This window comes from Rhyacophila brunnea, unplaced genomic scaffold (genome assembly GCF_057557595.1).
Source record: "Rhyacophila brunnea isolate RB1 unplaced genomic scaffold, BYU_Rbru_1.0 scaffold_23, whole genome shotgun sequence".
Taxonomy (NCBI): domain Eukaryota; kingdom Metazoa; phylum Arthropoda; class Insecta; order Trichoptera; family Rhyacophilidae; genus Rhyacophila; species Rhyacophila brunnea.
The window spans coordinates 22523263-22538774 of record NW_028232893.1 but is presented as its reverse complement, the minus strand read 5'-3'; the positions used below and the strand labels follow the sequence as shown (position 1 = coordinate 22538774).

At 31.6% G+C, this 15512-nt stretch overlaps 1 protein-coding gene across 1 annotated transcript in view; it reads right to left on the bottom strand.

Moving 5' to 3' along the window:
• The window catches only part of LOC147069729 (uncharacterized), a 325303-nt gene extending 313017 nt beyond the window's left edge, over positions 1-12286 (bottom strand). Inside the window, exon 1 of the mRNA XM_085950708.1 lies at positions 11971-12286. The gene's annotated coding sequence lies outside the window, so the exon portion shown is untranslated. The remainder of the gene's footprint in view (positions 1-11970) is intronic.
• Between the last annotated feature and the right edge of the window lie 3226 nt (positions 12287-15512).

Genomic DNA, 15512 nt, shown 5'->3' with positions numbered 1-15512 from the left:
GTTTTGGCTATAAAATAATATTTTTAAAAAGATTTTAATAGCTATATTTATTGATGAGCATTTACTTCTGTTTTTTTTAATGTTTAAGAAATACCGGTATTCAATAAGAAATACCGAAAAACCGGTATTGACGTTTTCATTCGGTATTGCAATCCCTAATTGGAGTCTTAGTTCAATGAAAACAAATAAGTTTGACTGAGAATGTTTAGTGTGTCCTATTTATGTGCAAATAAACAGATGTAGTGTGTCAATACAGAAATATTTAAATAATTTTTGTCAATACCAAGAATGCTGACGTGAATGCATTGTTGCTACTTACTATTTACATTACAACGGCAAAAACTGTTAATTACGATAATTTATTTATTCATTTAAAAACATTGCGGACAAAAAGACAGATCCGAATTTAGAAAGTTCACAACATTAGATTTAAGTTGAAAAAAAATATATTTCTGTTTAAACAAGTAAAATACATAATTATCTTCTTCTTCTTCTTTCTTTCAACCATGTCCGATCCAGAGTGGAGATGTGTATTAACAAATTTTGTTTTTACGAGAAATGGATGTCAGCCACTTACTCAACCTATTAGGTCCATACTCTGACTCATACACAAATTGAAAAACAATATGTGTAGTTGCCAGACCCAGGATTTGAACCTGTGACCCACGACGCTATAGTCCGACGCTTAAAGCTATACCTCAGTTGAGGCATGGTCTAAAGATCGTGGCTTGGCGATGCGCGGATTGCGGGTCGCGGGTGCAAACGACGCATGCCGACCGAAATATAATATGTCATATAAATCCAATATGCGTCCATTTAATTAATGTTTATTGTTCTATTAGTAACAATAATAATATATTAATTGACATGTTTTATTTTTAAAGTAAATGGGTAACGTTTTTAGTAATCTTTACACGATTTAAGAATTAATACCCCCGTCGCCATCACAAAACAAATTGACGTATTGATATCTCGACGTTCGCTCTCAGACTGCCAGCGAGTCCAAAATTTCGTCGCGCCTATAGTTGAAAATTATATGCCGTTCTACTGAAGTATCGCCTTAAGCCGCGCGGCCATCGTGGGAGTATCTTATATAAAGAAAATATTAGCCTCACTATAGAGATATTTTGTGCGCACTAATGTGCACTTTTTATTTCGAATATTAATAGCCTACCTCCACCCCTCGCCACTGATTCATGTGAATAAATAAATAAAATAAATAAAGCACATTTTCGTAGTATTAATAGTTTTTCGTGTTAGGTCTTTTAGACTTCAAATAATTTCATAAAACGACGGTTGATCATAATGATTATGTCGATTTTATTCTTGGGGAGGTCTTTACCGAGCAATGAAAATTCACTGCAAAATAAACATTTTAAGTTTTAATTAACATTCACCAAATCCGCCTGTCGTTATGATCGCGAATCGTCTCCCTTTGAACGTTTGAAGGGTTCGTTATTTTAACCGCTAATTAAAATATGTAATTAAAACAGGGTAGGTATCGACGCACAGTCAGTAAATCATTTAATAATCCGTAATTAAAGTGAATTCGTTGTCGATATTACATTGTAAAAGTAAATTACAATAATTCTCGGTACCAAAAAGATGCATACGGGCCTCCACAGAGTCGAAGCTGTATTAATATCTCATTTAGTGCTAACACCGCGACTGGCGCGTTTGGAGTAGTTGGCCATTAGATATAATTAACATGTTATTTCATCATCATGGCTTGTGTGTCTCTGATATACCTTAGGAATCGAGGGCATCCGTTGTTTGTTCTCCCACGGTGCAGAACTAACCTGCCATTAGTAATGCCAATTGGGAGGGCAGTAACCATGTTTAATGAAATCGCTTCGGATATTGATACATTCCACTTACGTAAGGGTGAATTTCGGTGGACGTTGTTTTATAAGTTTTTAAGATAGGGTCTATCAAATTTCACTCTGTGTGCTTCCATCTACTTTTATTTTGTTACTTATTTTATTTATTTTCTTATTTTATTACTTATTCTCTGTATTTTTATTTTTAAAAAATATTAACACTTATTTTATGTCATGTCGTGAACGCTTTGAATTTATAATTTGTTATGTTCATTATATGTAAAATAAATAAATTTGATTTGATCATCATCAGCCTGAATCTATCCACTGCTGGATGAAGGCCTCTTCAAGCTGCTTCCACTTCTCTCGGTCTTGTGCATTGCGTTGCCACGTACTTCCGCAGAACTTTATCATTTCATCGATCCAGCGGCCTCAAGGTCTACCTTGCGGACGTTTTGTACTTCTTGGATACCACTGGATGACTAGATTTGTCCAACAATTGTCTCTTCGTCCAGCCCATCTCCATTTAAGGCTTTTAATAAACTCTATGACATCGCAAACCCTTGTATGCTTCATTATCCGCTCATTCCTCTTGTTGTCCTTTCGCGTTATGCCCAGCATGCACCTCTCCATACCACGTTGTGCTACTCTAAATTTCTGGATCTCTCTTTTACTTAGGGTCCATGTTTCACACGCATATGTGATCACGGGAAGCACACACTGGTTGAACACTTTGCGCTTTAGGCACAGTGGAAGGTCACTTTTGAAGATATTTAAATGTGGTAATTAACAGCCTCTTTAAGTACATTTTCTCAATCTTTAATTCGATCCGTATTCATAATATTCATTTACTAACATGAGTGAACAGTACGCGAACTCTGTAATTCTTGACTTGTGTCCCCCTGATAATTAATTATCTTAGGACATGAGAACATCAGGTCTTGTATTTTTCTAAGGTGCAGAACTAACCTGTCATATTATGTAATATCAATTGCGAAGCCAATAATTATATTCCACTTGCGTGAGAATGAGTTTAAGTGAACGTTCTAAAATTTAAAAAATAGGGTACGTGTACTTCTGTATATACCCTTTAATGCTGCTTTAATTTATTTGTTTTTTTTTTTTCATATAATGTTGTGAACGTCTTGAATTTGTGATTTGTAAATATCACTATATATTATGTAGATAGATCAATATGAATTTGAATTACAAGTTATTAGTTTAAGATTTCCACCGCAAGACATGAAAAATATTAAAAAAATCCGTTAAGAAAAAAAAGATTAATAACCATTTCATTTAATCGACGAATAATTCACAGCACTTGAGGATGTAAAATTCTATATATTGAACATATATAACTTGAAGATATCTCAGATATATATACCCACTAGAAAAAATCACATTTGAAAAAATACGACGCCCGACGGGATTTGAACCCGTATATCGTATTTTTCGTAGTAAACATATACCTACATACAGAGTTTCTTCAATGATGATGTTAACTGGCAATTCTTCGTGGGAAGACATTATAAAACCAAAATAAAATACTATATAATATAATACTTATTCCACATGATTTAATAATAATCAGGAACGGTTTCGTCCATATCTCTTCAACAGTAAAATTAACTCTACCTACGTTATTTGCGAACTGCGTATTTTTACACTGTATTATTGTATTGTTTTGTTTCCTTGATGCGTATGTAAGCCTAACGCCAGATACTTACTTTATAAATACACAATATTATAATGTACACATAAACCTACATTAGAAAAAGGAGAATTTTTGTCAGATATCCATAACTTTTGTTAGGAAAATTTACCCACTTCTGTGTTCAGATATTGTATGGATTGGTTTATTATTTATTTATATGATTGTGGCCAACCAAATCGGAACGTCTAGACAGTATTTAAGATACCACTGAATAGAGATGGGAAAACTAGTCGATTTTGAAGACTAGGTATACTTACTACCAGTATAAAAAAATACTTAGTATAGAAACTTGTTCCAAAATACTTACTAGTATTTGGAATATAGAGCGTTTGGCGTGCGTATGTGACAAAAGTTTCATACTCAACTGATACTAAAACCAACTAAATATTAGTATTTGAAATACGTATCGGCTCAGGGAACTCAGACTGTGTATCGGCTTCAATAGAATCGCTAAAAATACGCTGAGCTCCGCTTATCAAAAAGTCCCATTTATTATAAAATTTTAAACACATTTAAAATTTATGAGTTGTTTTTCTGCTAGATTACAATATTATTTATTGTTAACAAAAATGAATAACATTTTTAATTTCAAACATGTTTTGAGCGGTCATATAACAAACATAAGCCTGTGTGTCATCTCTCACCACTGTGCTGCGACACAAAATTTATGACCTATTATTCATACATTCGAACGCAATAGACTAATAAATTAAAATATAAGTACATATATTTAAGTGCTATTTCGTTCGCGCGCATTTAATGTCAATAGTGTTGAATGTCTACCAACTAGCGAGTGCACAGAACAGCGACTCGCGATGATATTATCAACACAAGTTTTTTGGAATAAGTTTATTGGGCCACACATACTGCATATGGGTAGTTTCATCCGAAACTTGAGTACACAATCTGATGACAGTAATTCCAACTCACCTTTAGCACTGAACAAAACTGTAGTTGGTACCTACATTATCAACGTTTACCTAATATTATTCCATCCGGTCGCTGACATAGACAATTAAAAAAAATATATAAAACGTATTTATGTAAAAACATACGAAAAATAACCAAAACTCAATTATATATTATATGTAAATTCAAATAATGCAATCAGTTTTTTTTTTGTTAAATTGACACAAATGTAAAAGAAACGTTGACTCAGCTGAAAAAACACATTATAAAATCACAAAATTTACATTTTTATGAAAATAATTGTGTCCAAAGTGCGGATTACTTTTGTAAAAAAATGCAGTCACATTAGCTAGTAACTTTCTAACGTAGGTACTTAACTTACTCGCTAAATGCTAAAATCAGAGAAAATCACAGAACTTTATGGTTAGGTATATTCCATAAGACAAATTAGAGATTGCAATGCCGAATGAATATATCAATACCGGTATTTCGGTATTTATTATTAAATACCGGTATTCGTCAAAACATATTATAGACAAAAATAAGTACCTACAAATAAATGTAACTATTAGTAAACTAAATAAAGTAACCAAAGTACCTACCCACATTGATTATGTTGACATTTATAAATATGTGTAGATATTTTAAAATTGCTAATTTTTACAAATATTATAAGTCCGGGTACAGAAAAATATCTCTGAAATTCAACGTTTGTTGGAAATACTATCATCGTTAGATGAATAGTTATAAAATAATTGGAAATATTTTCTTTTTCGAAAGTTGTTAATTCATCGTGACAATATATTTGACGGATTTTGTTTTAATATTATTTAACCATTGTTGGTTTCAGTCAATATAATTTTCGTTTTGGTAGCATAAAACTTAGACACTAAATTTAATATTGAAAATAGTAGTAAGTAGGGAATCCAAACCCGAGCCAAAATTCTGACCCCGGGATTTCGGGATTACAATTTGACAATCCTGAGATTGGCATTTTTTTCCATTGTTAATATAAAAGTTTTATATTTACAAATAACATTGATAAAATCGGTCAAAAAAAAATCTAGTATAATTTATAATATTTAAGACATTTATTGTTAATATTGTATACGTTCAATCTTGGAAATACATAAGTTTAATGGAGTAAATAATATTGTAATATAAATAATAATGTGAATTTAATATGAGATTGCTGTTTCTGATAGTAAAGACGTTAGCGAGATTTAAAATAGTAAAGCAAGTCATGGTGTACTTATGGCCTTTCCGCTTCATAAATATAATTAGCCAAATATGAAACTGCCGTAAAATGTATGAGATCATGGTGGAATTATTTTGTTATTAGTGCTAAGCATTGTTTTTTTCCAATATTTCTCATTTTTATTAATGTATGTGAAAAAATAAAATGAATCGGCAACTTACACATGGGTATAAATCATACTTCATTCTAATTAAGTTTGTTTCTAACGTGGTTATTTGTTATTAAAAGTATTTTTTCTGTTTTATTTTCGTTTTTATTTTATTTTCCATAAAAATTGATAAAAAATATCAATCCCGAAAGTTTCAGGATTATGTTTACCAATCCCGGGATTCATAGGTGTCGAAAATAGCTCGGGATCCCGGGATTGTAATCCTTAGTAGTAAGTAATGAAAAAATAACATTAAATTCATTGTCCAAGTGCGGACCCCCCCAATAAACGAAAAAATATAAATTATTAAGATAAATAGAATATTACTTCTGCTTCAACTTTATTTTATTTATTTAAAAAAAGGCACCAAGGACGACAAAGCACAACGGAAGTAAACCTGACAAAATAATAATAATTACAAGATAAAAAGATCTTTTTTATATAGGTACAACGTTTTTAAATTTTCTCTTGAATTATTATGCTCAATATGTTCAAACTTGTACTTGATACGAAGTAAATAAAAAACGAACAAACAAACAAATATAGAATACTGAAATGTCATTTTGATTTCCATAGTAACGCACGTATATATTATTAATTAAGTTGCTAGGACCACCCCCTTAGCAACCAATAATAGCGGATTGGATTACGGATTTCTTCCGAAATAACTTTTCATACAAAACATAATTAACTGAAAATGAATTCAATTCTACTTCAAGATTGCTAAAAGTATTGAAAGAATGCATTGGCATCGTGTTCTGATATATTCTAAAAGTTTCAAATGTCTAACTAGTCGGGAAGTTAGTTAAAAATCGATTGCAAGATTTGAACTGGATAAACAATCACTGGACAAATAAGAATACGACCTAATAAAAACGTTGTTAATAAAAAAATACAGTTCTATCAAACCTTTTATGTTTGTTAATACATTTTGTTTCCGTTTCCGTAATACCGAATATACCGCTTTATTCTAAATTAAAAACCAGTATTTCAGTATCAAAAAATATTGGGATACCGGTATTGCAAACCCTAATTATTATTGTGAGTGTAGTATTTTTAGAATAACAAAGGTAAAACCAAGAAGCCATTATTTATTTTGTTCAAGTTGGAATTTCAAGTAGGTAAGTAGTTAATCCTTTGAATTATTTATTTCAAAACTATCCCTGTGAATAAATTATTATAAGACTGTGCATTAACTTTATACTAACAGTTGGTAGAATTAAGTGCGTGTTCATTTATGAACTTTCAAAACTTTAGACGTTTCACACACGTCTTAACAAAATAATCCTTTCAAATAATATTAAGGCTATTCCTCAGTTGAGGCATGGTCTAAAAAAATCGTGGCTATGTGATGCGCGGACTGTGCAAATGACGCGTGCCGAACGAAATATAATTTGTCATATAAATCCAACATGCGTCCATTTAATGTTCTGTTTATTGTTCTATTAGTAATAATAATAATATATTCATTGACATGTTTTCTTTTTCAAGTAAATGTTTAATGTTTTTAGTCATCTTTACACGATTTAAGAATTAATACCCCCGTCGCCATCACGAAACAAATTGACGTGTTCACAGTTCGACATTCGCTCTCCGATTGCCAGCGAGTCCAAAATTTTGACGCACTTATAGTTGAAAATTATTTGCCGCTTCACTGAAGTATCGTCTTAACGGGCGCCCTATCTAATTATGGCGAAATTAATTAGTAGTCTTTACATGAAATGATAATCAAATTGCTTTAATTTTTGGCTATCAGTTTGTGTATTTTAAATCAAAATGTCATTTATTAATTGCCCTAATTACCAACTAATGCCCGACTTCCACTTGCTAATAATAATATAATACACTATTTCGTTTATTTAATTAATTATCAATAATTAGTAATGCATATTAGTGCGAATCCGGTGAATACAGGTTAAATTCCTATCGGGCGTCGTATTTAAAAAAAAAAAAAATTTACCACGTTTTTTTAACTCGTATTCTTGTTCTCGTAACAGTTTTGGTTTTTACGAGAAGAGGATGTCAGCCACTTGCTCGACTCATTAGGTCCACACTCGGACTCATACACACATTGAAAAACAACATGTATACTTGTCAGACCCACGATTCGAACCTGGGACCCAAGACGCTATAGACCAACGCTTAAGCCGCGCGGCCAACGTAGGAAGTGCTATAAGTTATAACTATGAACAATACGCACGTGGTGGTGGGTTTAGGGACACAGTGGCCCGAGGCACTGACTGATTTTTATCCCCGTGATTAAAATATAATTTAAAACCATAAATTCCAACCTCCATCGCATCCAGTATTCACATTAACAATGTATCTCCTTCCTACAATTACATCATCGCATCTATTCTATACACATGACTGCTATCGGCCGCTATCGAGGATAGTTTATCATATTTATGTATAGAGATATTATAATTTTACAATAAGTTAAAAAAAATATTTGACCATCTCATACCAAATAAATAATAATAACTAAAGCACTTATTTTAATAAAATATACGTAAAATGAAATAAATATGTTTATATTTTCGGAAAATTATCGAGCGCTCCGGTTCGTATTTTATTACAACGTTTTTCTTATGTCGTATTCTTATTTGTCCTTTGGTTGTTTGTCCGGTACAAATCTTGCAAACGATTTTTAACTAACTTCCCGACTAGCTAGACATTTGAAACTTTTAGAATATATCAGAACACGATGCCAATCAGTGATGCCAACCGTACTATAATTATAGTACAATACTATAATTTTGATTTCGCGAAAAATGTAAAATACTATAATTTTAAAGGATTCAAGACGAAAAGTGTTCCTGTACTATATATTTTTTAGAAATACTATAATTTTTACGCCTTTGCACTATAATCAGCATAGAAAAATATGGCAACACTGATGCCAATGCATTTTTTTAATACTTTTAGCCATCTTTAAGTAGAATTGAATTCATTTTTAGTTAATTCTGTTTTGTATGAAAAGTTATTTCGATCATTATTGGTTGCTAAGGGGTCCTAGCAGCTAAATTATTAAATAATATATACGTGCGTTACTATGGAAGTCAATATGAAATGACATTTCATTATTCAGTACTTCTATCAAGTACAAATTTTTTTGATCGTTTAAGCTAGTCAAGTCAAGTTTATATTATGATTCAACAGAAAATTTAAAAACGTTGTATATAAAAAGTTCTTTTTATCTTGTAATTATTTTATTTTATTTTCAGCACTGAATAATTGCATTACTGATTTCAACTATATCTAGGCCCCCTTTTAAATCACGTGATGGATCGATTGCATGTCATTTGCGCCAAAGAAAATCACCGCTGACTGTATTATACAGTTATCCAGTACGTAAGGCACTGGCTTTTCATCCGGTGGCTTCGATTTCTATACCCGGTGAGGTTACAATATTTTTTCATGCGATATACCAAAGCCTTAGTGTTTATATGATTTTTTTACGTTTTACTACTAAACTGTCATCAGTTTTTTCTTCTATTATTATTAATTAGCTCATCTGATTTTTAATTTTTAAATTCATTGGTGATAGGTATAATTCTGAAGAATAAACCAAGCTCTTCGGACATAATAGTTTGTATCGGTTTCCCATTATTATGGTTTTGTTATAATTATTATGATTGTGTCAAGTTAATAGAATACGTCGTATAGCTGGTATATCATGACTTTCCATTTTAGCTGCCTGAGTTTTTCAGATTCTTTTCTACCGTATGTGGGGTCTGACGTTATCATGATGGAAAATGAAACGTCTTCTGTTGGTCAAAGTCGGCCTTTTATCTTCAATAGATTGCTTTAGACATGTGCCATGAACATTAAATCTAAGATAATAATGGAAAATATTATCTTGAATTAAAGTAAAAAATGAAAAAAAAAAATTTTGACATTATTTTAAACGTATTTAAAATCACAGAACAGATAATAAATAGAATTCCGATAGGCCATATAACAATACAGTAAATTTTGACGCAGGGTTTTGAATGTGTAAGTGTCCTACGAAAATGAACCTCGAATTATAGTGTATGTAACAGTAGCGAAGGGTGGAGGTAGGCTGTTAAGATCCGCGATAAATAGTGCACATTAAACTTTCTTAGATCAATGACAACAAATATGAATGACTGACAAAGTTTAGTGTGCACTATTTATGCCGGATCTTAACAGCCTACCCCCACCCTTCGCCACTGGTGTGTAATATACCAATATTAAATGAGCGTCAATGCATAAACCAAAAGTAGTTGTCAGTATTCAACGTATGACGTATTCTTGACGCGTGTTTAAATTTTTCCTGTATTCTTCCTTACTTGAGATCGGTTACCTGCTTCTCCTTATGCGTTAGGTATTTCAGTTCTCATTATTTCTGAGTTTCCTTTTTTAAATAATAAACAATTTTTTTATTCAACGAATAAGACACAAGTTTTCAGAATATAACTATATGTATTGAGTATACACAAGTAGAAAACATCTAACACAAAAAAATCATTTTGTAAAAGAAAAAACATACGATAAGCATTTCATGTAACAAGTATTAGTTAAAATCGTCGTAATCAACTAAGATGCCCGTGGCTTAATTGGAAAAACATACTGGCGCTAATCCATCAGATACAGGTTCAAGTCCCGTCGGGTGTCGTATGTTTTTTTGGTACTGTTCGGTTATCAGCTTATTTTTATTAAACAATAAAAATACTACACTCAAGAGGTGTAAACGCCTTAAATGGAATAGTGCAAGCTTGAATCCATTAGAATTTAAATTCAAATTCCATCAAGTACCTTCGGTCGAAAGTATTAATATTAATTAAATCATTTATCTATAAAATATCTAAAATTAAACAATTAAAACATACTTGGATATTTTATAGATAGAAGAATATTTTTAATCAATTATGGATGGGTAGGCTGGGCTTAATGAATTCAAAAAACTAACCAACATAATTCGTATTCTTCATTCAACGAAAACAAATAAGTATGACTGAAAAAGTATACACTATTTTTGTTGGATTGCCCATAGCATACTTAAACTATTATAGTTTGAACATACATAACTTGAAAAACCCTTCAGATATTTATTATCCACTAGAAAAAATTATATTTGAAAAAATACGAAACTCAACGTTTTTTAACAGAATAACTTAACTATTGGTGTCTTCTGAGGTGGTTTCAAGTTATGTAGGTATGTTCAATATAAATGGAATGTTACATTCTTAAAATCTCGTAAATTATTCATTGAATAAAATAAAAATGGTTTATTATGGTTTGGTTTAGGCAGGGTTTAATTTATTTTTTAAAACTAACCAGCATGACCTGTAAATAATTATGTTAATATAATGAACACAAATAAATATATATGACTGACAAAGTTTAGCGTGCACTATTTATGATGAAACTCAACAGCCTACCTCCAGCCTTCGCCGCTCATATTATATTGATTAAGATGAGATATCCTAAGCTTACCGGCAACACTATATAGTTACTGTACGGCAACACTGTACATACTTTGATTTATTATGGCGTATTGAAAATCTGTGCTATTAAAAATCTATCACATAATAGAGATAGGACAATTTCAATATTAAATTTATATTTTTCCTGAAAGGCCATAGTTATATTTATCGTTGTTCTCTTTTATCACTGTTCTGTTTTGTCATGTTCTGTTTTGTCACTGTTCTGTTTTGTCATGGAACCTAGGCCGGAAACAATATTATATTTTGAATACTACGAAATTTGTGCGATGTTCATGTGTTAATTACGTCGTATTATAATGTTATCTATTATTTAATATTAACCGGTTTCGATTCCTGCTTACATATCTGCATAAATTAAAACAAAACCCATTTGTAGTTATAGCAGTAATCATTTCGTTAGGCGTAATTTATTAGGAATTAATTATCTCTTCATTATTATTCAAAAACAAATAACTATTAATGGATTATTGTTTATTAATGGTTCGGTCAAACCTGGGGTCTGTACAATGTATGTTGATTTTAAACAAAGAAACCGGTATAATATCAAAGTTCACAATAGCCATAAATGTGAAAAAAAAAAACAATTTAAAACATGTCTCCCTGTGAATACAAAACGTAAACAAACAAAAAACACATTAAGTACTTACTTTTTATCAATTCAGTTTTGCAAAAAATCCAGCGTGTGTTTACAACACAAAAAAATGCTCCTCACACAAAATACACTCACATTAATTTTAATAATAAAACATAAAACACTGAATATATTCAGGAAAATTTATATTCAACGCACAGGCAACACTATGCAAACATTTAAGGGAGGCACATGAACGTTTTGTCATTTGTTTATTATCGATAATGTTCGAAATTCAAAATAACAGATCGACTACGTAAACATTGACAGTTTGTAATAGACATTGGTTAAATACACACACATCCGCCCTCGCCGACGTCCGGCTGCTTACTAAAACCAAGAAAACCTTCGACGGCATAATAATATTCTATATTCCTCTCGTACGTTTTGCTCTTTTACTATGCCACATTCACGGCGTTCGAATTTTGAATTTTCCTTACGATTTAGCGAAAAGTCTACGGAATGCTTCTTTCTCTCACTTTCACCGTGTGGTAGAGCGGTTAAAAAGACTATTTTATGCATCTTGCACCGGTAAAACGTATTTCTTAAGGCGGGTGATGCTCGGAGAAATTATTGCACTAGAATTTCTATGGAGGGGTAATATTCACTTAACCAGTTTTGAGCTGTGGATTTGATCTCGCTGTTCTCGAGAAAGTAGGAGAAATTATGATTCAACAGTATTCTATATAAAGCACTGCCTATACGGTCAAATTATTTATATAGCACTGATTATATTTCATGACAACTTTAGAACCTTGTGCAGCGGCTCTAATATGCCATAGTTATTGTATTGCAAATTTCATTGCACGCAATACAATAATTTGCATCGTAGATTGACTTTTATTCAAATAAATAGACAACAAAGTTCAATGTTATCTAACAAAATCTGTACATACATTTCCGTAACATAACAACATGTACAAGTTATTTACATGGTAGATGTAAATATAAAAAAATAAATATCAAGAGGTTAACGTATTTGAAGTCCGAGTAACTGACTGATTGTAAATGGAACAAAATTAATGTATCACAATATCTTGTAGGCAGCGTTCGAAATGGAAAAGTTTACGAACCGGAGCGTTCGACAATTTTCTGAAAATATTTACATAGTTATCAAATTGTATGTGTATTTTATAAAAATAAGTGTTTGATTTTTTGTTATATGGCCTATCTAGCTCAGACGGTCAAATTAATTTGTCCACGAGACGGAGCGATAATTTTACCGATTTCACGAACCGGAACGGCGTTCCGGTGCGTTCCGGTCTATATACCGGAGCCCTGCTTGTGGGTAACTAAAAATAATCATAAACGAAGCTGACATAAATAATATCAGTAGTTAATTTTTACCACAAATACGTATCTGCTCAAGTGGTTATGTTATGTGCCAGGGATTTCGTCATGCCTCGGGTAATAAATAATATTATTTTATTTAAATATAATTTGATGAGAATGTTGCACTATTTTACCATACATATTCGTATAATTTAAAAAAAACTGTATGACTGGTTTGAACTGTTTCGAGGCCTCATTTTAAATCTTCTGACGAATTGATCGCGTTGTCTGCGTCTTAAAGAAAATCGCAACTGTAGATGTCAGGATAAAGTTCCTACTTTCGACTCGCGGAAAAAATAATTTGACATTCTGAGCTAGATAGGACATAATATCAAAAAAATCTAACACACCTATTTTTAGAAAATATAAATAAATAATTACAAGATAAAAAAAACTTTTTATATAAGTACATCGTTTTTAAATTTTCTGTTGAATCATATAAACTTGACTTGACTAGCATAAACGATCAAAAAAATTTGTACTTGATAGAAAATAAATGTCATTTTGATTTCCATAAATAATTAATTAGTTTCCATAATAATTTAGTTGCTAGGACCCCAGACCCCTAGCAACCAATAATGGTGTCGAAATAACGTTTCATACAAAACAAAATTAACTGAAAATGAATTCAATTCTACTTAAAGATGGCTAAAAGTATTAAAAAATGCATTGGCATCGTGTTCTGATTTATTCTAAAAGTTTCAAATGTCTAGCTAGTCGGAAAATTAGTTAAAAATCGATTGCAAGATTTGTCCCGGACAAATAAGAATACGAGTTAATAAAAACGTTGTAATATTTTCGGAAAATTATTTACCGCTCCGGTTCGTAAAATTTTTCATTTCTAGCGCTGCATTTATTATGATCTTCTTAGGAAAGGACATGCTTTAAAAAAATAACGGTATGTTAAATTAGGTACTAATTTATAAAAGTGTAAATGATACTGAGCTTTCAGTTTTTATATATGTTGTAGTTATTAGAAAGTAGAAACTTTTATGCATTCTGTTATAAACTATACATTTAAAAAAAAATTGTGATGTCAAAACAGCTGTTGGCTCGTCTATAGCCGGCTTAATAATAGAATCGCCGGGAGAACGAGATGGTTAATGTAATAAATAATAAATGAATTTGTTTGAATGAGAAATGATAATTCGCTTGGAACGCATTTTGTTTCACTGCGCACACCGAAAAAAAACTAAGTAGGTATATGAATTCGTTTTGACATGTTGTGGTTTACAGAATGGGCAACGTAAAAAGCGAAACAAAAAAGAAACTTATGGTTAGTCATTGTTCTAAAAATAAGCGGAGCAGATTCACCCATAGATACACATTGGACCTATAACATAATACGTAGGTACATAATATCTATGTTATAATTATATTATTTTATGTTCTATTCAAGTTTTTCTGATGTGATCACTTCGATATAATTTTTACGTTTATAAATAGCATGATACAGTAGTTATGTATCGTATTATTATTGTATTACTGTATTCATTATTGCTAAGGGAGAATAAATTCGAGGGTTGGAGCGGACTATTTTTTGAGTTGCTCCGCTCCAGCTCCCCTCCGGGATCTAATACTTACTCTATTTCCGCTCCAGGGTCTACTCCGCTCCGGGTTAATAGGTATTTTTAAAAAAATAAGTGGTTTTGAAACAGGGTTTATTATTCGTCCCTTTCATTATTAACTCTATTGTAACAACCGACAGCAAATCGTCTTGCATTATCGGCCTTCTGTCAAAAAAGTAAGGTTATCTATGTATGTCTCCGCAGTGTTGCCGTAGTTTAAATAATTCCAGTGTTACAAAGTGTCAAATATAATATTTTCATTGCATTTTAGGACGAAAATTTAATGATAATAAAACATCCGGAGCAGTGGAGCACTACGAATTTTCGGTGCTACGAGTAATACTCCATTGCTCCACTGCTCCGTCCTCCGAGTTCCGCTCCAACACTCTGGAATAAATGACTTTGAAAGAATTTAAAATTAGTGAGCACCTTTTACACATGCTTAAATAATAATATTTTCCGAAAGCTTAAAAAGCTTTCTTAAAGGAAAAATTAGTTATTTTCACAGATTTGTATGTAACATCACACACCTCGAGGTTTAGGCAATTATATATTTTCTTTTAAGGCTATACTTCAGTTGAGGTATGATCTAAAAAGATCGTGGCTAGGCGATGCGCGGATTGTGCAAATGACGAAAATGCCGAACGACATATAATTT